The 26,857-nt window shown below is 35.7% G+C and overlaps 1 pseudogene; it reads right to left on the reverse strand.

Annotated features, from left to right (window-relative positions):
* Nucleotides 1-20,177: 20,177 nt before the first annotated feature.
* Nucleotides 20,178-21,722, reverse strand: LOC121486542 (annotated as a pseudogene).
* Nucleotides 21,723-26,857: the final 5,135 nt, after the last annotated feature.

Raw genomic sequence — 26,857 nt, forward strand, 5'->3', positions numbered from 1 at the left:
TTTCATAATCATTTTGCTACCTGAAATAACATTCCATTTCAAATGGAAATTGCCCTCTTCCATCATTATTTGGACTTAAGTGTTTAGCCCATTGCAATTTCATGATAATAATAATTTGCTTTATTGGGAAATATTTACATTAACAATGAAAAAATATCTACTCCTAAAGGAAAATTATATAATTCTGAGAAATATACTGTTATACTTAATTCATAATAGTTGACAATTTCTATCTATGCATGTACATATGTTTGTTTACTACAATTCAGATATACAGAAGAAAATGTGCTACATTATTTGGTTTAGAACTAATCTCTGCTTCATTAGTCCTCACACATTGTTTACCTGGAAAAAAAGAACTCATAGTGTATTCTAGTTTTAAAATTCTGTGAGTTGATGTTTTCTTTTTTTCCTAAGATTTATTTATTCATTTGAGAGAGATAACACAAGAAGGAAGGGCAGAAGGAGAGGGAGAGAAAATCTCAAGAAGACTCCTTGCTGAGCATGGAGCCCCACACAGGGCATGGAGCTCCACACAGGGCATGACTCTGAAATCATGACCTGAGCTGAAATCAAGAGTCGGACACTTAACTGATTAAGCCAACCAGGCACCCCTGTGAACTGATATTTTAGTCACTTTGACAATTTTTTTTTGTATCTTAATAATCTCTCTCTTCCTCTGCTTCTTTCCTTAAGATAGTTTTGGGGATAAGTGAACAAGGGGTTGTGGCCTAAGTGCCATAGTGGTAGAGAGGGTAATGGTAATTATCCCTTTTCTTTGAGCTAGACCTTGAAGGTATGCTGCCTGTGGTTCCCTGGTACCTAGAATGATAATCCTTATTCACTAGCAGGTGGTTCTTACAGGCCCTCCTCAGCCTGTAGCTGATGAAATTGAAATCCATTATTTTTGAGGGACAGTAGACCATATGCCTTGCAGTAATTCAGTTTCTTCCCAGTTCTTGTTGGATTTGCCACATGTTCTATTCAGCCCCCTAGCCTATGCCTCCATTCCAGAACATTAGGCCTGTGGCAGCCCTGTAGGCTCTCCCCTGAGTCTCTAAACCACTCAGGAAATGAGGCCGGCTCCAATGTGCTAGCCAGCTTCTCTGACCATGCTGCTCTATTCTCTGAATTAGGTTGGGCTGAGATGTATTAGCACTGAGGTCTCCATGTGGTGGTCTCCTGATAACTAGATTGGGCAGTTAGTTGAGCATTAGCTCCTTGCTCTCTGTACCTCCCTTCAATTTATTTAGCTCGCATCCAGAGATGAGAAAGCAGAATGCACATTGTATCACATCTTTCATTCTCATTCTGCATCATTACTATTTTAAATTTCAGAAGCAAGATGTACCTTGTTGCCTTCCTTTGTAACATTTCTAATTGCTTCTATCCTCCTTCCTTTGGTAAATGGCTACTGGCTGGCTTGTATGTAGTTGTAAAGGTTGAATACACTGGAAAGCAAAAGTAAAACCAAAGCCAAAAGCACACAAAAATATTTTTATTGTACCTTGTTACATATTTATGAAAAATAGAAAGTGCTATTTCCATTTTACTTTCTCACCATCAGAAAAATAAATCTAGTATAAAATCAGTACACCAGTTAAAAAGGATGTAAATCATATCATGGGGAAATATTAACACCAATTGCTATTTCATATACTCTTACACATTTCTGAAATTTGGTGACAATGAACAACAGTTTATTTCTTTTCAAACAAAATTCTCCTTGAATACTGAAGTGAAAAAAAAATCTGCCTTAGTTATGATGCTCAATGGGAACTTCATTGTTTATATTATTTATATTCAATATGAAAACTGAATGGTCAATACTTCTGTAGATTGAGAGAATGGAATGGAATCAGGGAGGGAAAAACTTCAGTATTATCTCTAATATTTAACTGCTTGAAAAATCTCAAGCAAACATGACAAAAAACTTGGAGGTGATAAGGTGAGTTTTAAAGATTTATTTATTTATTTATTTGTGATAGACAGAGAGAGAGAGAGAGAGAGGCAGAGACACAGGAGGACAGAGAAGCAGGCTCCACGCCGGGAGCTAGCGCAGGACTCGATCCCGGGACCCCAGGATCACGCCCTGGGCCAAAGGCAGGCGCCAAACCGCTGAGCCACCTAGGGATCCCCGATAAGGTGAGTTTTAAATACACAGTTGTTACTTTTTCTCTATACTTCTCTGTATTTTTTACCTGGCTAAAAAAAAATTAAAAATGACATACAAATGTTCTTTTTTTAAAAAGATTTATTTTTTTATTTTAGAGAAGGAGAGAGAGGACACGAGCAGGCAGAGGGACAAAGGGAGAGGGAGAGAATCTCAAGCAGGCTCCCTGCTGAGCATGGAGCCTGATTGTAGGTTCTATCTCTGGATCCTGAGATCATGACCTCAGGCTAAATCAAGAATTGGCCACTAAACCAACTACCCAGCCATCCCATGACATGCAAGTATTCCAAAGCTACCCAGCCATTCCATGACATGCAAGTATTCCAAAGTTAGTTTAAAATTATTAATTGTTCACTTTGATAATAATTTAGGCTAAAACAGTTTGGCAAGGAAAATGTAAAACATGAAAGTGAAATTAATATCTAAAGCAAAATTCAGGAATTTGTTTATTCATACTTTGCCCCAACTATCTGAAATAATAAAATCAAGAATTTTCACATTTTTTCCACTGAATGTCCTAACACTTTAATTCTAATTCAGCCTCCTTTTTGATTTATGCAACTAACCAGTGACAAAAGACAAAGCCAACCAAACTTGTGTCCACATAATGCCAAACATTGAATGGAAAATTCACTTAATCAGCTAAGATCTAAATTTTTGACACTGTGTAGACAAATAGCCAGATGACTAGCTGAATTTTGTAACTTATCTAAATATTTTTGCATAATACACTCTCAAAATTTTACCCAAGCCCCCCAGAACTTAAGGTGTGTAGTTTCATGGGAAACTTTATTAAAATTAATAGGGTGCAAATAAATTAAAATGTGCTTTATGGCCTGCACTCTCAGATCAACAAATTTATTGACATCTTGTAACATTTAAATACCAAGAGTGTTGTTAAAGCAAGTAAGTCAGATACCCGACTGAAAGAAGAGGTGCCAACTGAATGCTCATCAGGAATTCGAGTTTCGTCATTAAATTGTCCCATTATAATTTAATCTCATGAAGCCAAATTAATGTTCATTTGGCTTTTTGATTCCTTTGTAGTTTCAAGCCATGCTGTTATGAAATCTAGCAATAAAACAAAGGAAAACCATATTAACTATTCATAGTGTAACAAAAATGTCTGGAAAAGATTATTTACACAATAAACCTTATATTTTCTTCATTTTTTTTTTTTTTTGGTTAGCACTATAAAAATTTTATTATATAGGTGTTCTGGTATATCTGAACACATAAGTGGAAACGCTGAGAGGCAGAATCATTTTTATTTCATTAAAAAAGTTTAATTTCTACACTATGCATGGAAAGCCCAGGAGAAAATATATTGAGGGGAAAATAAGGACATAACACAGGTGCCAGGCAAATTTTGTTATTAGTTTCTGAAATCGTGATTGTAATCAACTTTAGAACATATTGACAAGTTCTAAAAAGAGTATTTTTAGATTTTTAAAAAACAAGGTATGGATCTCACAGCACATTACACTATGAAAAAATACATGTGACAATCAATGGTGTTTCATACATCTAAAGTGCTTATAAAGTAGAATATAGAATATATATGTTCTATAATATTTTATTATGGAGTAGAAAAGATGCTTAAATATAATGAATTTTTTTTTAAATGGAAGAAAAGTTATGCTAAAATTGAATGAAATTTATAAGGTCATAGATGACTTTTTTTTTTGGTCATAGGTGACTATTAGTATCACTTTGCATAATCAACGAACTAGAGTAGCTCTAAAGGTATCTTGTGTTTTGTACATACTCTTTCTCTGCATGCTCTTTCACTGACTGTGTTTTTTTTTTTTTATTTTATTTTTTTTTTTTTATGATAGTCACAGAGAGAGAGACAGAGAGGCAGAAACACAGGCAGAGGGAGAAGCAGGCTCCATGCACCGGGAGCCCCACGTGGGATTCGATCCCGGGTCTCCAGGATCGCGCCCTGGGCCAAAGGCAGGCGCCAAACCACTGCGCCACCCAGGGATCCCACTGACTGTGTTTTTAATATAAATGCCAAATAGCAGTTTGTAGGCTGTTTGCCATCTGACTATTGGCACTCTTTAAAGAGGAGAGCTGTATCACTAATATAACTATCCTTTTTGTTTGTTTTTCCAAAAATAGGATCACTTTGATTCTCTAGGCTTCTTTTTCTCATCCAAAAATCCAAAAAAGAGTTGAACTACATTATCTCCCGGATCCCTCATGTGTTCAAGGTCCCTGATTGTATCTGACAATCTGTGAACAGAAAGTTTCTAAATTTCAGTGTAGAGAAAGTGAGAGATAGGTAGGAAAGTATGAAAAGATCAAATATCTCCCTTCTAATAATTCATGTACTACCCATTCACAAAGGAGCAAATAGAGACATCTATATTTTCAGTTGAAGGGGTGAAGATTGTGCCAGAAAATACCAAGAAAGGGTCTTTTCTGCTTTTAAAATAGTCAAATCATAGATTAAGACACAGGGGTGCTTGATAAGCTTCCATGTGAGCCCCTCGGCATCCTGGCTTTGCCTCAGGAAGGGAATATTACTTATTGACTCCCTCCAATATCTTCTCCTCTGAGTATGCAGAAATATATTGTCAGACACACAAATCACAATCTACTCTTACTAAGTTCAAATAAAAAACCTAGTACAAGGCTTCCAGTTTTATTTCAGAGATGTATAGGGCTAGAAAGAGCATTGTTTCCATCCTACAACAAAAAACAAACTACAAATTAATGATTTTTCTTGCATCCATCAGAGAATTCAAGTGACAGGGCGGAAAACTTACTGGAAATATGAAGAGATAGGCATCTATAGGAAGAAATAAGATCCATGCATTTGCTTAACCGAGACAGAATGCCATATCATTTGGTAGGAAGATTAAAGTAGAAATTTTTAATGAACTGCTGAAGGCTGAGTTAGGCTACTGTGAGAACATGCAAACACTAACAAAACATCTGAGTAGCTATATTAATTTCAGCTAAGCAGACTTTAGAACATGAAAGATCATCTTGGGTAAAGAGGATATATAATGTTAAAGGAGCAAACTCTCAGAGAAGACACTGTGTATGTATACCTAAAAGCAGAGCTTCAAGCTGAAGTGAAAATTGATCATTCTTAAAGGAGAAATAGATAAATCCATAATTATAGTAGGAAATGTCAACATTTCTTTTTCAGTAATTGATAGAATAAGTAGACACAAAATCACTAAGATTGATAAACTGAACTATAGGTAAGAAAACGGTAATCAACATATATAGAATCAGTGAATATACTTGATATGGTTATTAATGCTATAAATATTTTCTGATAATTATCTGATAATTTTTATAATTTAATGACCTATCCAATAGATTGTGATATATACCTTATAATTATTTTTTTCCCTAAGTAAGTTTGTAATTTTTTCCTCTTTCAGGCAGTTTTTACTCGTGAGGGTTTTTTTTTTTTTTTTTTTTTTAAGTTAGCAAGAAAGAGAAGTGTATTCAACTGGACTTGTGGCAGAAAATACACTTTTTTTTTTTGGTAAATGTCCCATGTGTACTTGAAAAGACGATACATGTTGTCTATTATCAATGTTAAGATTTGCCTGATTACATTGTTTAGGTATTCTATATCCTTAATGTTTTGTTGACTTCATCACATCAAACCAGGTATGCTAAAATCTCCCATTATTGTGGTGTTTCTGTCTTTTTATCCTGGAAATTAATGTGGTTGTGGCCTTATGGAAGTTGTTTATTGTTGGATGCATAAATATCCATAAATTATATCTTTGTTATAAATTATAGCTTTTAGCACCAGAAAGTATCCCTCTTTGCCTTTTCTTAATGCTCTGATTGTTAGGTCACCAGATGTTAAAATTTCCAACTTTACTTTTATATTTTTATGCTGGTATATATTTGTTCATCCTGTTATTTTAATAATTCTGAACTTCTTTGTCATAGGTGTGTCTCTAGTATATAGCATAGCTTTGGAATTTGCTTTGTTGACAAATTTGAACCCCCTTTTCTTTTTATAGACATGTTTTTCCAATTTACATTTCCAACATACTTTTTATAGATATGTGTTTGGCTTCAGTTCTGCAATATCATATTTCATCATATCATATGATATATAAAAATATATTTATATGATGATTTTATATATGTATATATGTTAATATATAGCTATAATTTTCTGTGTAATTTCATACATTTATTCTTATTTTTTGCTTTATTTTATCATATTTAGACAGGTTTGCTTTCTTGTCCTAATTGCTATTATAGTATAATAGTTGCATAATAATTCTTTTACATAATACTTTCAGTGTCCACCATCTTTTTGAAGACTATTCACTTATTCCCCATGCACAAAAGAAAAATGAGCAAGTTCTATTCTCCTTCCCCCTAATACTATCTTCTACTTGTCTTCATCTCTGGCATCTAAACTCAAGCAATAGATTGAAATCTGAGAGCTTGTTCTACTTTTCATGCACACTCCCGATTTTTACACCAATGTTGTAGTTAGACAATTTCTACATCATCAAAACATATAGCTATCACATACTATTTTATCTCCATTAAAATCATCATCTAGTCTTTGTTGTATAGGCAAATGTAAATTCTGTGGCATAATCTGTCTTTTATGCCAACATATTTCTGTTTTTTTTTTTTTGAACTTTGTTCTCAAGTAGATTAATGAGGAAACTCATATGGCAACAATATTTCCTTTGTTATTTGTTATTTCATATTCCTTGGATTTTGTCTAATCATACAAGAAGGTCAGTTTGACTGGATAAAGAAATTTGTACTGACAGTTTTTTTTCTTGAAATCTTATATATGTTATTCCATTGTGTTCTAGCGTAAAACACTGATCTGGGAAGGTCTGAAGTCATTCCTTTTTTTTTTTTTTCTTCAGTATAAGTGACTTGCTCTTGGTGGCTAGACTCTCAAGATATTTTTTATTTTTCAGCTAATAGCTTTAATAAAATATAATTGCTGTTTGATATATTTCACTTAGCATAATGCCCTTAAGGTCCATCCATGTTGCTGTAAATGGTAGGATTACCTTATTTTTTATACATGAATAATATTCCATTATATAATATTCCATAATAGATTTATATTTTTCTTAACTTTTTTTACATTTTCTTTATTCATTCATCCATTGGTGGACACTTAGGTTGTTTTCATGCCTTGGCTATTGTAAATAATGCTGCAATGAACATGGATGTACATATTTTTCTGAGTTAGTGTTTTCATTTTTTTAAATGCCTTTATCAATTTTATTTTTTATTTTCTTGTTATTTACTTTTTTAGGGGGGTAGGAACAGAGGGAGAGAGAAAGAGAAAATCTTAAGCAGGCTCCATGCTGAGCATGGAGCCCAATGCAGGGCTCAACCTCACAACCCTGAGATCATGACCTGAGCCAATATCAAGAGTTGGACACTTAACAAACTGAGCCACCCAGGAACACCTACACTTTTTTTTTTCCAGAAAAATACTCAGGTGTAGAATTGCTGGATCATATGGTAGTTCCATTTTTAATTTTTTGAGGAGTAATACTAATGGTAACACTAATTTAGAATCCCATGAATAGCACACAAGGGCTCCCTTTTCTCCACATCTCTAGCAACACTCGTTTTTTCTTGTCCTTTTGATAAAAGCCATTGTAATAGGTGTGAGGTGATATCTCATTGTGACTTTGAGTTACATTTTCCTGATGATGAGTAATGTTGAGCATCATCTTGCGTGCTTGTTGGCCATCCGTATCTTCTTTGGAAAAACGTCTATTCATAGATCTGAATAGATCCTCTGTCCATTCTTAAAAGATTTATTTATTTATTTATTCATTTATTTATTTATTTATTTAGAGAGTGAGAGAGAGAGCATGAGTGAGAAGGGCAGAGGGAGAGAGAGAGAGAAAAACTCAAGCAGACTCCACAATGAGTACAGAGGCTGGTGCAGTGCTTGATTCCACAATCCTGAGATCACAACCTGAGTCAAAACCAAAAGTCAGACACCCAACTGACTGGGCCACCCAGATGCCCCTATCCTCTGTCCATTTTGTATTCTATGCTGTCCTTTATATTGACCTATGAATTAGTTGGATGTTCTTCAATACATCAAATCAATAAGTCTCCCAGTCTTTGAAATGAGGGTTTGTTGCATTTTAGGCACATCTTCAACAACCAGCCAGACATTTGAAAATTCTGCCTTAGCTTTCACTGCTTGATTTCACAGAGCCTCAAGGTCAGTCCAAAGTGAGATCTTACATATTCCTCAAGTCTTTCTTTGGAATACATGTAGGCCTGGTCACGGATACATTCCTGTACATGCATGTGGCCTGTAAGAGTCCCAGGAATATACCAAAGCCTTTCTAATACTTCTTCCTATGACCCTCTCATTCCTCAGCTTCTCCTTTTAAAACATTTTGATTGGTCTGTTGTTTTTCCAAGATGTTTTCTACTGTATCAGGTGTCCACAATGTAGATAGCCATCTGCAATAGATTTTGATAACAACCTCACAGAGAAAAACTTTTGGGCAGAGAGAGAGAATGAGAAGACTTTCCACAATCGACAAACTCTGAGCCCAATCAAATAGGGTCAGTTTCTCCAATAAGGATCTCCTTGGGAACCACTAGAGGGGAAAAATCATGATAATTCTTTGGGTATGAGATTTTGAAAACTCTCTAGTCTTCCTCTGGTTGCTTCTAGGCTGCTGTTTTTTGGTATGAATATGGGTTGTTTTTTGAAGACTACTATGAAGGTGGAGAGTGGAGAATGGGCCTCAGACTAGTTGGATTACCAGAGTTCTAAAAAAGTTAATTCTGATCATTTTTTTTTTTGCCAGTGTTTTCATTTCCTTTGTGGAGGAGAGAATTTTTAGAAGTCTTTATTCTGCTATTTTTACTGACACTCAGAGCCAGTGGACTTTCAGGCACCATGTGGACTTGTCCAGTGTGCTAACTTGTAGTAATCCAGGTAGATCAGCACCTGAGAGGTTTTCCAATAATTATTGCTCTGTTTTAGATTCCAGGAACTTCCCACATATATAGGAGGGGTTTAGAAAGAGATGCCCCAACATTGGATTGAATTTATGAGTCAAAGTCAGGTTTAATTGAGTCAGAGAAAATAAAGTCACTTAACATTTCTTATACATTGCTGTTTGAGATGGCAATTAATATTTTTTCCATTAGCCTCCAGCTGTCCAGTTTTATGTCTCTTCCTCTCCACATCTATTTCACATCCTAATGACTGGTTAATCTAACAACTCCAATGTCATCATAACATTTTCCTATGATTTTCTCACTAATTACAGCAAAGGTTTTCTTTCTTTTGAGAGAGTTTCAAGAATCCCCTACATACACATACACATACCATACCATGTAAACATGGCTTTTATTAGTTTTATATACTGGTTTTTAATATACAATGGCTGACTGTTAAAAAAGGTAAAAAAATGATTATAGCATTTATTCTCAAATAAGAATGAACTGGTGAATTTGATACAAAGCCAAATTCTATAGCTTCAGCCTCAAAAATTCTTAAATAGTAGATTTATGTAGGTTCCAACTATTTTTAATGAAGCAAGTTGGTGATTATGGTGCAGATGGTCTTCAGACATTCATTTGGAGAAACCAAAAACCAATTTACAACAGGATCAAAAGATTGGCATTCAAAATGCCTCCTGAAATGACCGGGTCTACCTCTGCAACTGTGAAAATGTTAGCTCTCCCAAGATTATCTGTTGAATGTGTTTTGTTCATGCTGTTCCTTGGCTGAATCTTTTGCCTCCATCTGACATGCATTATCCTTTTTTTCATGCTTGACTTCATTCTACCCTTCCTTAAGCCTAGCTCAAATTTCACCTTCTTCATTTTACTGACACTTAACTAACCTAGCTTACAATGATCAGAAGGATGAATTAGGCTAAATGCTACTGTTTTCCTAAATACTAACAATAATTGCTTAGTTTCACATTTTCTCATTTCATCACTTTAGTGAAGAGTTTGATCCTAACTGCTATTCTCTCCCTAAATAGCTGGGAACTCTAGTGTGGCCTGTCAGGAGACTGAAGGCCATGGAGACAATCCAGATCCAAAGGCGTGTGGAGGGGCAACATGGAGCTCAAAAGCCAGGGGAACAATCCTTCTCTGATGGAGTAGAGAGGCAAAATCCAAGGGAAGTGCTCCAAGAGAATGGATCCCAAGTGGAAACAGCTAGGGACAGGCACTAGAGTAGGCATTTGAGAAAAAGAAAACTAATTAAGTAGCTGGGTTCTAGTGATGCAGGCTGTAAGAGACTGATGTAGAAAAGAGGCCAGGTAGTCTAGAGCTCAGTGGGTTCTAGTAAGGTCTGACTTTATTTTTAGTCATGAAAAGCAACAGGAAGGTTTTAGACCTAAGTAAAATAATCGGATGATGAACCACGTGGGGTAGCAAGTAGGCAGAGAACCATCTGGTTTGGCTTTCATGGGTGTATCAGATCAGCTGTCCTAAGTTTTCTTCCTCTTATCTTGTTTTTTAACTGCACTCAGAGCCAAGCAGGGGACTGTGGACAGGATAACCTCTTTTGAAGAACATAATGATTTAAAGGAATCTGTTTCTTTTGGAGAGTATTGAGGACCATAAAATGTTTGAATATTGGTAGGCTGCCCATGAAAGAATGATTGCCAAAGGATTTTAAAATGCATATCAGGAACAAAATGTTCCCTTATCCATGAAATGAAGGTAGAAAAAAAGTGCAATCTCTCTCTTTCATTGCAACTTCCTGTTATTTATTTATTTATTTATTTATTTATTTATTTATTTATTTATTCTTAGGTAGCTCCAATCCTAACATTGGGTTCGAACTCATGACGCTGAGGTCAAGAGTCATATGCTCTACCAACTCAACCAGCTGGGTGCCCCTCTCTTTCTTTCTGTTTTCTTCTTCTTTTTTTTTTTTTTGTCAGTATATTGTTTAATCAATAGAATTCATATCATATTTGAAAATCATGTTCAGTTTACTCATGTATTTCATAATAAAAGCCAAAATAATGAGAGAAGCTTAAAGCAAGTTCTACTTCTCTCACTTTCAATATCCTCTTTTTCAATAATCTTTCAATAGATGATAAATTCTCTTCTTTTGCTAGAGGTTCAAAAGCTATCTGGTAAGGCAGATAAACAATTTTAGTTTGTTTTGGAAAGGATAAGATTTAAATTAAGGTGTTTTTTTTATTACTCTCATGTTACTATTTCCTAGAGCTAAAAATATTAATAATAAAGTGACTATGTAAGCACTTTTTCATATTTCCAAATAATTAGGTGGTGTTTAAGAGTATTATCAAATGAGTTAAATACTATTAGAAATGATAAAAATATTTGTGGAATTCTTTTTTTTAAAGATTTTATTTATTTATTCATGAGACACACAGTGGGAAAGAGGCAGAGACACGAGCAAGAGGGAGAAGTAGGCTCCCTGCAAGGAGCCTGATGTGGGAATCGATCCTGGATCCCGGGATCATGCCCTGGGCCAAAGGCAGATGCTCAGCTGCTGAGCCACCAGGTATCCTTGTTTGTGGAATTCTTTAAGTACAAAACATTTGGCTTTTAAAAAATATGTTTTATCTTTTTGCCTAGAAAATCTGAACAAACAGTATCTCTATCTCCTGAGCATTTTTGGAAAAAATATACTCATGAATTTAATTTTTTAGATGAATGATTTTATTATTTTATGAAAATTACATATGCTTGTGATAAATATTTTAAAACCATGTAAAAATAAGAATTTTAAAAAATTCACTCCATATTTCATTAGCTAGAAATAAAAATGGAAGATATGTAATTTCATCCAGAATCTTTCTTCTCTCTCTCTCTTTCTCTAGCTTATATATATGTGTGTGTGTGTGTATATATATATATATATATATATATATATACATATATATATGTATTATAACATTTACATGTAAATAGTATATAAATAGTATAAGAAATAATAGGCCATATAAAATATAATGTATATTTTAATGAAAATGAAGTCACAAGATACACTCTGTTTTAACAAAAAAAATATTAAATTTTTGTTGAATTTAACCAAAGGAAAGTTAATAAAGTAATTGCTAAACTTCAAATAATTTTTCTTCCCAAAAAAGTTAATTAATCTTAGAAGATCCTTCTAAAGCTAATTGAAGATTGTGAACAACTTCAAAGTTGGTGACTTTTCAAACTACATATTTCAACAATACATAGAATCAGTTGACTATCCTGCTAAAAAGAATAGGAAATGCCCCCATTTAAGTTTCTCTCAATTTCCCCTCCCTTATACCTACAATTTTCTTTGACTATATATTTTAATTTTTTATTCTTTTGTGTAGTCATAATTTCCACAATTGTTTAGTTTTGTATTAATCTAAAATACAATATGAATGCATTTTGCTGTCTTCTCCATTTCAGAGTTCCTTATTAGTTTTATCTTTTACTTTGGTTTTCACTAATTGTCAGTTTTATTTGCTTATTTGTTTGCTTTCATGTTCCAAAGAAGTACTCATAGATAGGGGCACCAGGCTGACATAGTCAGTTAAGCATCTGACTCTTGATTTCTGCTCAGGCCATGATCTTAGGGTCATGAGATTGAGGTCCACATGGGACTCCTTACTCTGCCTGGAGTCTGCTTAAGATTCTTTCTCTCCCTCTCATTCTGCCCCTCCCCTACTCACATTCTCTCTCTCTCTCTCTCTAAAGAAAATATTTTTTAAAAAGTATCAATAGTTGCTGCTTTTTCTTTGTTCTTGAATGCTTTTCTGTTTCTAAGTTGAAGGAAACTTAGCTGAATTCAAAAGTTGCTTGACATTTGCTTCCATGCATACATTTCCTTAGCATTATTAATTGAGCTTCTATCATTTGCCAAGTAGTGGGGATGCAGAATGAACAATGCAGCCAATGTTCCTGCCCTTGTGAAACTTATGATCCATTGTGGAGAGAAAGACAGGCAAATACATGGATTTAATATTGTGGTGTATGTTTGGAGAAAAAAAACCATAGAGTAATATGATCAGGTAACCTTAGGACACTTTAAGTGTGATGGTTAGGTAATGCCTCTTTGGATATGCCATTCGGGTTGAGATAGTAATAACAAGAGGAAACAGTCATGTGGAATCAATTGGAAGGCAAGTGCACATAACTATGGCAGGGGAAAAAAAAGATTTCTGAAGATTTAGAAAGAGAAAGGGCTTATGGGGTTTTCTGTTTGTTTTTCTGAAAAGTAGTGAATGCAGGTGGAGGCAGTTGTTAGGGAATGGTTCAGAAAGATAGGGATGGAAGACTGTGTAAAGCCTGATGAGACCACACAAAAGATTTGGGATTTTTCTAATTGCAATGGGAAGTCCACTTTCTACTCTATGTACTATTCCTTTTGCCTATACTTCGACATGGCAAACTTCTTGAAAGAGTTGTCTCACCTGGCGGCATTTCCTTCAGTTGTTCCTTTCAGGCTTTCGACATGACTACTCTAAGACCTTAAAGACCAAGTTATCACTTATGTGTGAAATCTAAAAAAGAAAGAGAGTAGTGGTTACCAGGGCATGTGGGAAAGGAGAGATGGGGAAACATTGGTCAAAGGGCACAAATTTGCAGTTAGAAGCTGAAAGTTCTGGGTGTTGACTATAGCTAACAATACTACACTGTATACTTGAAAGTTCTAAGAAACTAGATCTTAAATGTTCTTACAACAAAAAAAGAGATTATAGTTATGTGGCAAAATGGGAATGTAAGCTAATGCTATGGTAGTAGTCATATTACAATATATGTGTATCAAATCAACATGATTTACCTTAAGCTCACCTCTCTCTGACTTCCTAGAACCGAAGAGAGGCAGGGCCTTACACACCAGGTGAGGCTTTGGCTTAAGGAAATGTGGCTGGATTGATCTGCTATCCAGGCTGCTAAAATTTTCTCTTTATCTTCAGTCAGGATGTTTCATTTTCTTATCATTTGTATGATCACTGGAGTAGCACTTTTAATTTCCTTCAATAACTTTGCCTTTACAATGTCACAACTTTGAGGAAAGACTATCCATTGGAAGAAAGACAGTCTCTTCAATAAATGGTGCTGGGAAAATTGGACATCCACATGCAGAAGAATGAAACTAGACCACTCTCTTTCACCATACACAAAGATAAACTCAAAATGGATGAGAGATCTAAATGTGAGACAAGAGTCCATCAAAATCCACAGGCAACGCCCTTTTGGAACTTGGCCACAGTAACTTCTTGCAAGATACATCCACAAAGGCAAAAGAAACAAAAGCAAAAATGAACTATTGGGACTTCATCAAGACAAGAAGCTTTTGCACAGCAAAGGATACAGTCAACAAAACTAAAAGACAACCTACAGAATGGGAGAAGATATTTGCAAATGACGTATCAGATAAAGGGCTAGTTTCCAAGATCTGTAAAGAACTTATTAAACTCAATAGCAAAGAAACAAACAATCCAATCATGAAATGGGCAAAAGACATGAAGAGAAATCTCACAGAGGAAGACATGGACATGGCCAACATGCACATGAGAAAATGCTCTGCATCACTTGCCATCGGGGAAATACAGATCAAAACCACAATGAGATACCACCTCACACCAGTGAGAATGGGGAAAATTAACAAGGCAGGAAGCCACAAATGTTGCAGAGGATGCGGAGAAAAGGGAACCCTCTTACACTGTTGGTGGGAATGTGAACTGGTGCAGCCACTCTGGAAAACTGTGTGGAGGTTCCTCAAAGAGTTAAAAATAGACCTGCCCTACGACCCAGCAATTGCACTGTCGGGGATTTACCCCAAAGATTCAGATGCAATGAAACGTCGGGACACCTGCACCCCGATGTTTCTAGCAGCAATGGCCACAATAGCCAAACTGTGGAAGGAGCCTCGGTGTCCATTGAAAGATGAATGGATAAAGAAGATGTGGTTTATGTATACAATGGAATATTACTCAGCCATTAGAAATGACAAATACCCACCATTTGCTTCAATGTGGATGAAACTGGCGGGTATTATGCTGAGTGAAGTCAGTCAATCGGAGAAGGACAAACAGTGTATGTTCTCATTCATTTGGGGAAAATAAATAATAGTGAAAGGGAATATAAAGGAAGGGAGAAGAAATGTGTGGAAAATATCAGGAAGGGAGACAGAACATAAAGACTCCTAACTCTGGGAAATGAACTAGGGGTGGTGGAAGGGGAGAAGGGCGGGGGGTGGGGGTGAATGGGTGACGGGCACTGAGGGGGACACTTGATGGGATGAGCACTGGGTGTTATTCTGTATGTTGGTAAATTGAACACCAATAAAAATTAATTTATTAAAAAAAAGTCACAACTTTGTGTACTTTTTATCACAAGAAGCCTAGTTTTTGGCCTATCTCAGGTTTCGAAATGCCTTATTCACTAAGCTTAATCATGTCTAGCATTTGATTTAAAGTGAGAGACATGTGACTCTTTTGAACACTTAGAGACCATTGATATTATTATTATTTTTTTTTTAATTTTTATTTATTTATGATAGTCTCACAGAGAGAGAGAGAGAGAGAGAGAGGCAGAGACACAGGAGGAGGGAGTTGATATTAATTGGCCTAATTTTAATTTTGTTTTGTCTCAGGGAATAAGCAGACCTGAAGAGGAAAGAGACAGGGAGAAATCAGTGGAGCAATTAGAACACACACACACACCATTTATTAAGTTTACTGTCTTATATGGGCACAGTTTGTGGCACCTCAAAACAGTAACAATGCTAACATTAAAGATCACTGGCTACAGATCACCATAACAAATATAATAATGAAAAATGAAATATTGTGAGAGTTACCAAAATGCGACACAGAGACACAAAGTGAGCAAATGCTATTGGAAAAATGATACAGGCTTGATAGATGTTGCCACCAACATTCAAATTGTAAAAAACAATCTTCACATCTGTGAAGTGCAGTAAAGTAAAGCACAATAAAACAAGTATGCCTGTAATTCGCTGTATAAGCATGGATTTGTTTCTGGGCTCTGTAGTCTGTTCCAAGAATCTATGTATTTGTTTCATGTCATAATAATATTGCTTTGATTGCTATAGCTTTGTAGCATAGTTTGAAATCAGGGAGCATGATACCCCCAGCTTTTTTTTTTTCTTCCAACCAAAGTCCTTAGAATCATTGCTCTATTTGGGGTTTGCTGTGGTTCCATACAAATTTTGGGATTATTGGTTGTAGGTCCATGAAAAATGCCATTGATATTTTTTTCTGTTTTATTTTTTTAATTGAAGTGACAATAAAATAAAATTTTAAAAAAGTGACCATTTTAATCAAACTTTTACTTTACAAATATAAAAATATAACCAAAACTTCAGTTTCTTTTATACATTTTCTGTAAGTGTAATGCCATAAAAATTCTCAAAGCCAAACCATAAATGCTGCTAGTACACTAGGATGTAAACACAGTTACCAAAAGCTTTACGGTTTTATATGTGCTGATCTTTCCCTCAACAGAGAACATAATACATTTTCCCAATTTTTCTCTAGCCCTACAGTTACAATCCTTCATTAAAATACAAATTACACCTAAACTGGCTTCATTAAGACTTACTTAGGTTTTATTCAGTTTTTTTTCCCCAAAAACAAGCTTGATAAATATGAGCTAATGTTTAAATGTATTTTATGGCTCAAGTCAAATTACAGTATTATGTTTCTCATCACATATCTGAACAACAAAGGCAAACCTACCTGAAATGAGTCCAGTTTAACCCAAATAATAAGGGATGCAAAACAAGTGGAATAATTATAAAGAAATCAAACCTTTGCTATGGAAGTGGACTTGTAGTACAGTCAAAAACCATGAAGGCTTCTCTGGGGAGGCAACATACAAACCACACACCCTCTGAAGCAGTCTTAGTGATAGGTCCATACTGTCCCAAACACCATGAACCAGTGAAAACATTAAGTTTGAGAAACTCCAACATGGAAAAGCTACTCCAAGCATTTCACCTCAAGTGACAGAGCAAGTACTTAAAAAACAAAGTCATTGGGGCGCCTGGGTGGCTCAGCGATAGAGCACCTGCCTTCAGCTCAGGGCATGATCCCAGGGTCTGGGGATCTAGTCCCACATCGGGCTCCCTGCATGGAGCCTACCCCTCCTTCTGCCTATGTCTCTGTCTCTCTCTTTCTGTGTCTCTCATGAATAAATAAATTAAAATCTTAAAAATAGTCATTAAAAACCTGAGAGCTTAAGAGTCCCATAATTTAAGAGAGGAAATTTTACGTTGCTTGCTTGCTGGCCTGTTGAATTTAGAGGACCTCTACTTATCACTTCAATTAAGCATGGAAGGAAACAGACTGGCTAATCTGGCTATGTTTTATCCAAATAAATACTAATTGAATGGAACGTGTTAATAAACAAAATAATAACAACCATATAAGCTAACATAAGACAATGATAAAAATAAGAAATCTCCTTGATCTGCTGTTAAAAGTATAAAATCATAAAATTATCCTAATGCCATTTTAAATATTATCTACTTATTAAAAAATCACAAGTCTTCATCACTTGAGAAAAAAAAACAAATTTCACTTTTCTTCAAAGGGGTATCAATTCTAAATGACTGAAAACATCTGAGTAAAACTTTTAGTTTTATCCCGCAAACAAGTATTTTCCAGTACCATTTAGTAGATTTATGTAGAATATGCACTACTTGGACTACTCAGGGAAAACAACATGACATATATTGTTCTTATAAAATGCAAAAGAGGACTCTCATTTATAAATAAATCTGGAACACAGGAGGCATTCGAAACTACATATCAGTCCATTAAGAGTTCACATTAAAATTATTCAGTATTTAATATGTAGAGAATTGGAATGCACAATTTAAGACTGTTAGTTCTTGAAGAAGTACAGTTAAGTATTTAAATACGTTGAAACAATTGTTAAACAATCCCTTGTACCTTCTTCTAATGTTCTAGGAATACATCAGATTTAAATTCCCTAGTTCTACTATTTCCATCAGAAAATCTAAAACATGAGAGTATTAAGATACAATTGTAGCTGACTAGTTCAAAGACAGCTTAAAAAAATCTGTGTGTTGTCAATTTTAGATTCAAAACCAGACCTTTTTAACATTGTAAAGTTAGGAACCCAGCCACCTTAAATCAAAGGTTTTTCTCACCTGGGCCCCAACATATAGATGACTGACTCAAGCACTTACTGCAAAGTATTGATCAAGAATTCATTTCTAGGTCAAAGCTTGTATTACAAAGAATATGAGTACCCAAATCAGATCTCTTCAACTTAAACAGCATTTTATAATATCAAGAAAAAGTCCACCTCTTCCCATCCTCCCCAAATGGCAAGCGCTAGTGCATCTGAAATGTGGTTACTATGGCTTTACACTTGGATGCCAAAGGCAACCATAGAAGGTGGGCTGGAACAAGCTGTTTCCGTATCTGCCTTCCGCAACCTCGATAAGGCTCAGCTAATCATTGAATCACCAATAAAACTACAGTAAGTTATAAATATGCTAATATAAACCACAGGGACAGAATTATTAGCCCTTGAGGGAAGAGGACTATCCACAGAATTAGTGGCTTTTTCAAAGGGAATCAGAAGTCATTTTTGGTCCTAGAGTCTGGTGCTCATCTACTATTAAGCATAAGCATGGTCACAATCACTACTTGACATATAACCTTGTGAAGGCTTGACAGGAGGACTTCAGCTAAGTAAACTTGAACCTTTATTCATACAGTTGCTCTTGATCGGATTTTCTCGTCTAAATAAGGAAGAATTTACAATATGCCTTTCAATTCACCCAATATTCAGGAGACAAGGCCTGTGATTGGTATGATGATGATAGAAGAATAACCAAAAGTTCATTTCTGCCAATCTCTTAAAAACTACAGGAATCTCTCTTAAGTAGCTGTATCTTACAAGATCTCCTTTTCATTAAGCCTATAGTCAATATGCTTATAAGGCATACACGACATACTTGGACCATTAAGCAATGACACAGCCAGCAAACTCCTTTGCTCTAAGATTCATTTTTTATTCCCCAAAACTTGATCCTAATGTAGCAGTGTTGTTTTAAAGAACTTTTAAAATTTGATATTTTCCCCTTCTTAGGCTGACAAAATCCATCCCCTATTCTGTCCTTAGATTTCAGTTGATTCAAATTATTCCAAAATGTTTTTGAAAAGGCTTGTCACTTGCTAAAACCAAATTTTCCTTTCTATGGATATAAACTGAAGTAACTAACTTTGCAGTCCAAGAGTTCAAAACCTAACACAGACCCATTTTTAAAAACTTCCTTCATAGATCACATTTTATTAGGGCCCTAAGAATAACTAAAACACATAATTTCTCAACACAAATAATGAATACCCCCATTATATGAAGGAAAAGAGTCTCAGTCCACTTTCAATAGGTCTCTTTTTATATCAATTCCCTTAAATTTCTCCAATCTAGCCAATTTGAATGGCTTCCCATATGTTTAAGATCTGTTGTTTGTGAACAAAGGTCTGAATATATCAGTATGAAATGTACCAGTCAGTAATATACTGGGAGCTCCGTTGTAGTATAACTCCAAGTATTTTATTTGGTTCAGGAGTTGCACCTTGGGACTCCATTAAGCAAATCTAATTCCCAAAAGTAAGAGAAGTTCCTCAGTCACAATAGCCTAGAACCCAGTCTTGTTGGAGTATAATCCCCAAAAATGGCATCAAAACAAGGGTCCCAAATACTTGACTGCCCTAAACCTGCCATTGTCTCTTAATACCACCAGTCTAGAAGTGGGAGGGGGAGAAAAAAACAGTCCTCACCTGTAAGAATTTTACAAGTTTAATGTGGAAAAAAAATACAATTAGAAAGAAGTTCATATTCTTTAATGTTGTACAAAAAAGTAAGAGTAGAACCAAAAGTAAAACATTATCACATTTGTTTACACCACTATCTAGTTTTTCATATTAACTTTACTATTCGAATAACAGAAAGTAGGTAGCAATTTAGGGATTGGGAAAGAGATAAAAACCAAAAGAACTTTTCTACCAGGTTTATTCTACACTGTGTATAGCTGTGCTCACAGAGACGGCTTCTTTTACTTCTCCACTGTGCAGGAATTCAGTTGTATATAAAATTGAACCTGCTCAGAAGCTGAGGGAGACTAGAAATGATGGGTCCATATCCTGGGGCATTGTCATACAATTCAAACAACGGTGCAGCTACAAGCTTGTAATTTTTAGGGACTGCAAACAAGGCTTTCTCTTGAAGTTGAACCAAAAACAACTTCTTATGTTCCTTAGGTTTTGTAATATGTGCAGGAATATATAGATACTGAGGATGTTCAAAGTTTGGTCTCCACCACTTACCAATGCAGTCATCAATGACCCAGTCTTGCAGGACTCCATCTTGACGACCCAGTATCTCGGTCATTAAGCGTTTTAGTCCTTCAACTTCATCTTCTCCTGGGTTAAGCTCACCACCAGGTAATTTGAAGAAAGTTGTTCCCAGTTGTAGCAGTAACACATGTGGTAGCCGGTGCTCATGTACATACAATCAGAACCCCTTCTACAGTTCTTCTCATTACAGTTTTATCAAATTCCTCCCTCATGCGCTGAAATCTGGCTGCAACAGAGCTGTCCTTCTCATAGGGGGGCTCTTTTGTACCAAAAGTATAACTGGTAAGAGGGTACAGGTTGATGGTGCATTCCAGGGTGAGGGTCCTAACACAGCCCTACTCGATCTACTCAGAGACTGGAACAGCACAAGAGAAATAAAGCAACGATCAGTAATGGGGCTTTTATTGTTCTGGGGTTTTTGTTTGCTTGTTGTGGCTTTGTCTCTTAGGAGTTGGCCAAGTATCTAAGTATTCATGGCAGTAAGCTCTTTCACTGATGTTCACATTATAGCAGGAGTTGCCTTGTCAATCTCAGCAGAGGGAGTTACTAAGAAAGTTAAATTTTGTCAAGTAGTTCAAACCTGTTTATATTCAAGGAACATAGTGATCATAATGTTGGCTTCACTTTTAATAGTCTTAAATTGTTAGCTATTAAATATAAGTAAATGTGCATCATCAGAAAAGGTGTTCTAGGTAAAATTTATATATTTATCTGGACATGTTTTTAAAATTTAGAATATACATGTCAGCCTTTAAACAGAATACTGACTCTACTATTAAGTCATGTCCGTTAAAACAGGATAGTTTTGTACAATTAAGTCTTCTCTCCACACATAAATATCACGTGTAAAATTGCCTTATAAGTTTCAAACTATCCTCTATCAATTCTACAGTTTCAAAGAGTCAGTAGTTTCAGAAATGTGCAATATAAATGTGCTTGAAAATCCTAGTCTTTTGCTCACTCATTCCATTTATATAATGGCACCTGTCTTTGGTTCAATTGTCTTATGCTCTCAAGATTTTTATTCTTTTATAAACCGTGTACCTAATATTGATAAATATATCTGTATAGTGATGTTTCAAAAAAAAGGCGGGGAGGGTCTGCTAGATGTACTTGTTGCCCAACTGGTTGACCCCCACCCCGGGGCCAGCCCGTTTGCAAGCCATTGTTGGCACCACAGCCATGCTGGCGAGCTCGAGTACTGGCGGGGAGAAGAAGCAGGGCAGGCAGGGAGACTTTCCCTGCGCCGGTAGCGGTTCTTTGCATCCCCCTCAGCAGACGCCACCCTCCACAGGAGAGCGCAAGAGAAGGCCGCCATTGATATTTTGATAGGAATTGCAACAGATCCAAAGATTGCTTTGGGTAGCATGTCCAATTTAGTTGAAATTATTTGTGAATCCAATAATGCTTTTTAATTCTTCCACCCATGCTGTTATAATGCTTCCACACTGATAGCATGTTGGGGCTAGATACATGATTTATTTATTTAAAAAAAATTTTTTTTAGATGCATTATTTATAACAAAAAACTTCTGCTTGAGTTTGGGGTTGTTTGTTTTCTGAAACCAATATAGAGGACAGGCCCTCCCCACCTGCTTTTTAATTTGTTGTACAACTTTTGTTTACTTGTCAACAGAAGCTCTAGTGTTCTTGGCAAGTCTGAAAAATATGTTTCTCAGAAATCATAAAAGAAATACCAAGCAGCCTTTTCATGCTCTGAACAATCTGCTCAGAAAAACACAGAGTAGGGAATGGCAAGTAGGAAGCCTAGACTCAGAGCGGGAGTCTGAGGAATAAAACATTAATTGTAAAAAGGCACAGATACCACCCATCTATTACCTATAAGATTAGTATTACATTGGACCCTCTGCATATGTCTGTTGGATGAATAAGAATTTAAAAAGTCAAGGACAGGGGATGCCTGGGTGGCTCAGTGGTTTAGCACCTGCCTCTGGCCCAAGGCATGATCCTAAAGTTCCGGGATTGAGTCCCACATTGGGCTCCCTTCATGGAGCCTGCTTCTCCCTCTGCCTGTGTCTCTGCCTCTCTTTCTCTCTCTCTCTCTCTTTCTGTGTCTCTCATAAATAAATTTTAAAAATCTTTAAAAAATAAAAATAAAAAGTCAAGGACAGAATTCAGGTATGGGTGGTGGATGAAAGGTCATATATTATGTATAAATCTGTGAAGCCTTGAATTACAAAAAATAACATCATTTGTCATCTGAGAATCATAGATATTAGAATAAAGAGTTAGATTAGAAAGTCATATTTTTACCTATAGCCAACATAGGCCTCTCTGATAAAGAAAAGGAAGGAAACAGCAAATTTATAAGGTACATTATGAAAGACCTGAAAATATACTTCTTTTTCACTTAAAAATAAAATGAAATGAGCACTTATTGTAGGCAAATAATCTATATAGTAGATATTTAATATACATGCTAAATAATTTTTCATTTGCAAAATTATTTTAGCTCTCTGAGCAAATAGCTGTCTTGGGCATTCATTTTTAGACCTCTTATATTCAATCATCTGATATTTATTTATTACGTTTATTTTTTTTAAAAGATTTTATTTATTTGTCTGAGAGAGAGTGAGAGGGAGCATGAGCAGGGAGGAGAGGCAGAGGGAGAGGAAGGAACAGACTCCCTGCTGAGCAGGGATACTATGCGGGGTTCCATTCCAGGACCCTGAGATCATGACATAACCTGAAAACAGACACTTAACCGACTGAGCCACCTAGGCACTCCTCAATCATCTGATTTTTAGAATATAGATTATAACTTTAAAATTTACCATGTGGCTTTAAAATAAAGCATTAAAATAACTTTTAGAATGATTTATTGGATGCAAATATTATTATAACTTTTTAGGAATTTTTTATTTAGAAACAAAAATTAGATTTTTAAAATTTATGTAAAATGTCACAGTATAACACAAATAAGCAATATTTGCAATAAATAGAAAATCATGTTTTAAAAGAAATCACACTGAAATTTAGCCTTTTAAAACTTGATGAAAACCTTCATTTGCATCTCAGAGTTTATACCATAATGTAGTAAATGAACACTTAAAAAATAAGCAGGAAAAATGTTAAACACAAAAATGAATACATAGATGAATGCACAATTTCCTATATTCTCAATGGATCACAATAATCTCCAGTGTTATGTTCCAGAATGTGTAAATGTGAGAACAATTACTATTATTTCTTTTGGGGATAGATTGTATCTTTATTGATGAGAAGACTACTATAACTTCTTCCTTCCTTATCCTGTCCTTCCTCATTGCTTTTTAAATTACTCTTCAGCTTCTACTGTTGCTGCCGAAGATGATTTTGTGGAAAATACTTCAAACTTTTAGAGAATTTGAAGGTTCTAGCTGCTAAATGAAGATAAGCTTTGAAAAGCTGCAACACTTTTAGGGAATTCATACTGGTGGTTTCCAAGGCACAACCAGCTGGCCTGATGGGTGCCTGCTCACCATTTCATACATGTGTTTTGTCCTAAAGCCTGAATATGTTCCCTCAAGTTGATAATTGCTTCAAATTCCACCAGTTTATTTGAGTTATAAAAACAAATACTTTGGGGACATGTAGAGTGTGTTAGAGAAACTAGAACAGATTGATATTTTTAAAAGATTTTATTTATTCATGAGAGACACAGGGGGAGAGAGAGAGAGAGAGAGAGAGAGAGAGAGAGAGAGAGAGAGAGAGGGAGAAGCAGGCTCCATTCAGGGAGCCTGATGTGGGACTTGATCCTGGGACTCCAAGATCACGCCCTGGGCCGAAAGTAGGCGCTAAACCACTGAGCCACCCAGGGATCCCCTCAGATTGATTTTTTGCTAGGAACTAAAATCAGATTGCATTCAGGGAATGGGAGTTTATAGAGAAAGTAATTCTGGAGTACAAGTGGAGTGGCACTATGTAGGGTGTCCTTCAGCAAGCATCCATGGAGTCCCAGAATGGGCTGTTTTAGGGCTCTGTAAAAAGCAAGGTGAATGGGCATCTATGGGACATTTTAAAAGGGGTCTATCCTATGCCTGGGAAAGGAATGGCTGAATCAGAAATTCCATGGTCAAGGTTTAGGGAGGAATAGGAATAGAGGAAGTTAGGGCTTCAGTGGTGACCAATTTGCAAAGAAAGAAATAAATTGCAAGATAGTTGAAAAAGATAGTAAAGTTCCATTTTTCCTTCCCTTACACCTAAATTACTTATTCTCTGCTCTCAGGAATTAAGCATGATATAGTGTTGTTCTCACTATACTTCAGTTGTTTTAATGATTTAAAAAATTAGCCTTTTGTTGAGGAGACTGGGAACCTAACCCCGGTTTTGTGTGCATTATAAATTCCAAACAACAAACCCTCCAGACTTCCAACAGAAAATGTCTTAGAAAGGCAAATAAGATACTTCATCATCTACCCTTATTTTAGGATAAATCTGCATTCTCTCATTATCATTAGTCAGATGAAATGTTTATAGTTCTGGGAACATGTAAGGAAATATGGGTTTCGGCATTTGCTCAAATCCTCAACTCCCCACCCTCACTCCTACCCATACCCTCAACTTACTTTGGGATGTATTTCCTAGATTAGGTGATTGGGAAACTGACTCGTTTTTTAAGACAACAGCTCATTTTTCAGCTTTTTATGACTACCCGAGAAGAACTGGCTATTCTCCTTATCACACCCCTAGACATCCTATTTCTCCTTTTACAGTATCTAAAATATTTCATTGCTCTTCCTTATTTTCATATCTTTCTTCTCCTATTAGAGGGTAAATTCTTTGGAATAAAAAACTGTGGTATGTTTGTCTTTGCATCCTCATGGTCTACCAAACTAAGTTCTTTCCCCAAATGAATGAATGAATCCATGGATGAATGAATCTATGAATGAATGAAGCAGCAGGCCTGCAATTCTCCTTTGGGATGTTACATATTCATGAATTGGAGCTGTCTACCTGCCAGGAATTATTCAGAAGTATGGTTTTGGCTCCCTGTGTTACTCTTCCTCATAGAACAAAATAATCTTAAATAATCAGATGAGAAGATTGTAGGGAATCTAAGGGGGAAATTAAATATTTTCATTTTTGAATTCTTGTGATGATGCAAGAAGTTCCAGCTACCTTATAAACATTCATAACCTGATTTCTGGGCTAGCAAATAACAAAATAAGACTGTTCATTCTGGCTGCATGACTACATGTATAGCAGGGGAAAAAAGAAAGGGAAGGGATCCCAAGCTAGGAATAATGGTTTGAAATAAATAAAGATGATGTACTTCCAATACAACCACTTAGGAACCTGCTAGAAATTTTGAAACAAAATAAAAATTAGAGCTTGCTTCTGGATTGCTATAAGCCACATCAGATTCTCTAGATAATTTGAAAACCTCCAATGAAAAGTAGCTCAGAATTTATGCAATGTACTCCTTCTCTTCAGAACAGTTGTTTTTGCAGAATTAAAGGAGAAATTTGACCTTGACTGCATTCCTGAAGGCCATGCCTAATCTAATTTATTCCCTGTGGAACTGCCTAAGGAAGAATTGATGGAGTCTGCTGGCCAGGTCTGCCACCACAATACTTTCTTCAGAAAGATTTGCCATCTGGAAAATGCATGATTCAGCTTCATTGGCACAAGTACATCATATGTAGGAAATAGAAGAACAATGATATTAACTGAACAAGCTTCAAAATAAATACAAAATATTTGTACAAGAATGCTAACCAGCTGCTGAAAAGTGAATAGATCTAAATGGCTTTCATCTTGATGGTTCAGGCACTCCATTTCGGTCTGCTTTTATTTTTAGAAGAATTTAGTTATTTTTCAATGTGGGGAGTATAAAGAAAAAGAATAGGTAAATGTACAGTGTAAATAAAAGCAGATATCCAGAGGGAGGGAAGCCTGAAATACTGTAATTCTAAAATTAGAAAATTTATTTTTTTCCATGAGTAATTTTAACCATAGGAATTTCACCACAACAACTGAAAAACTGTGATAATAAGCTCCTGCTCTCAGTGTTAGTGCTAAGCGTGAAATGCTTACCTTGCATGACATCAGAACAGCAAGCTTTAGAGACACTGTTAATACTCTGAAAGGTTGTTCACTCTCTGGTGTGAAACTACAATTTTTTTTAATAAATTTATTTTTTATTGGTGTTCAATTTACCAACATACAGAATAACACCCAGTGCTTATCCTGTCAAGTGCCCCCCCCCAGTGCCCGTCACCCATTCACCCCCACCCCTCTCCCTCCTCCCCTTCCACCACCCCTAGTTCGTTTCCCAGAGTTAGGAGTCTTTATGTTCTGTCTCCCTTTCTGATATT

The sequence above is a fragment of the Vulpes lagopus genome, chromosome 1 (assembly GCF_018345385.1).
Source record: "Vulpes lagopus strain Blue_001 chromosome 1, ASM1834538v1, whole genome shotgun sequence".
Lineage (NCBI taxonomy): Eukaryota > Metazoa > Chordata > Mammalia > Carnivora > Canidae > Vulpes > Vulpes lagopus.